Below are 1,833 nucleotides of genomic sequence, written 5' to 3'. Positions count from 1 at the left end.
TTCCTGAAACCAGTTTGGCTCAGTGGATAGAGCTTCGGCCTGCGGACTGATAGGTCCCGGGTTCGATTCCGGTCAAGGGCATGTACCTTGGTTGCGGGCACATCCACAGTAGGAGATGTGCAGGAGGCAGCTGATCGATGTTTCTCTCTCATCAATGTTTCTAACTCTCTATCTCTCTCCCTTCCTCTCTGTAAAAAAAAAAGTCAATAAAATATATTTTAAAAAAATAAAAATAAAAATAAAAAAATAAAAAGGAGCCCCTAGTGACAGTTTTCCTTGATGGTCACCATTCCGATTCCTGTAACAGATCTGCCACATTTTGGGAAAAGACAGTTCAAAAATAATAATAAAATAAATAACACATAGACAAGCATTGGCCTAAAAGAAAACTTTCATAAAACATATATCTGATAAAGGACTCATGCAGAGTTATACACATATCTCCAATAGCTAACTAATTTTTTGAAAAGCAGGGACTTTAAAGTAGAAGATATACAAATGACCGTTACACAGCTGGAAATCACCAAAGCTACTCATCATTATGAAAAGCTAAGTTAAAACCACAATGACATATCATAACATACCAACCAGCATGACAGGAAAACAAAATAGACTGACAAATCGGTGTTGGCAGGAATGTGGAGCAGTCGGCACTCTCAGAAATAGTTGGTGGAAAGGTAAAATAGTGCCATCACTTGAGAAACTATGGAACACTTCCCATAAACTGAATAGTCCCTTGCCCCATTACCTTGTGGTGCCATTCCTAGAATCATATTTGAAAGAAATGGAAAATGGCCAAAACCGGTTTGGCTCAGTGGATAGAGCGTCGGCCTGTGGACTGAAAGGTCCCAGGTTCGATTCCGGTCAAGGGCATGTACCTTGGTTGCGGGCACATCCCTGGTAGGAGATGTGCAGGAGGCAGCTGATCGATGTTTCTCTCTCATCGATGTTTCTAACTCTCTATCTCTCTCCCTTCCTCTCTGTAAAAAATCAATAAAATATATTTTAAAAAAAAAGAAAGAAATGGAAAATGTGTTCACTAAAAATCTGTACAAGAATAGTCATAGTGGTTTATTTACAACTAGAGGCCTGGTGCATGAAAATCTGTGTTCCGGGGGGGGGGGCCCTCAGCTCAACCTGTGCCCTCTCGCAGTCTGGAAGCCCTCGGGGGATGTCGGGGCTTAAGCCATCAGTCGGGCATCCTTAGTACTGCCGAGGAGGTGGGAGAGGCTCCCACCACCACCACCATTGCCCTCGCAGCCGTCAGCCCAGCTTGTGACTGAGTGGAGCCCCCTCCCCACTGTGGGAATACACTGTCCACCACGGGGCAGCTCCTGCATTGAGCATCTGCTCCCTTGTGGTCAGTGCGTATCATAGCATGTCATTCAGCTGTTAGGGTCAATTTGCATATTACCCTTTTATTATATAGGATATTTCTAAACAACCTCAGTAACCTATGAAAAAAATGGTGGCATATGCAAACAGCTGAGCTATACTCAGCAGAAGGAAAACACACTATTCATCCATGCAACAACTTTGACGGCAAAACAATTCAGCTTCTGAAAAAAAAGTCATTGCTCATTCTGAGAGTGGGATGAGGGTATTGTTTTATCTTGACAGAGTCATGAGATAATAGGTATAGACCTTTGTCAGAATCTAGTGAGTTAACAAAAGTTTTGTCTATTTCATTGAGTACATTTTGCATAAACATTTGCAATCAAATATTGAATTCTTACTAATGATATGAATGCTGATGGATATACCAATATGTGATAAACATATATAAATATTATAATATAAGACTCTAAATGTAAGTGTATAGTGGAACAATAT

The 1,833-nt window shown here is 41.0% G+C and overlaps 1 pseudogene; it reads left to right on the top strand.

The window, feature by feature from the left end:
* The first annotated feature begins 210 nt into the window (after positions 1-210).
* LOC118652308 lies at positions 211-335 on the top strand (annotated as a pseudogene).
* Positions 336-1,833: the final 1,498 nt, after the last annotated feature.

This window comes from Myotis myotis, unplaced genomic scaffold, assembly GCF_014108235.1.
Source record: "Myotis myotis isolate mMyoMyo1 unplaced genomic scaffold, mMyoMyo1.p scaffold_m19_p_3, whole genome shotgun sequence".
Lineage (NCBI taxonomy): Eukaryota > Metazoa > Chordata > Mammalia > Chiroptera > Vespertilionidae > Myotis > Myotis myotis.
This window is presented reverse-complemented; position numbering and strand designations above follow the sequence as displayed.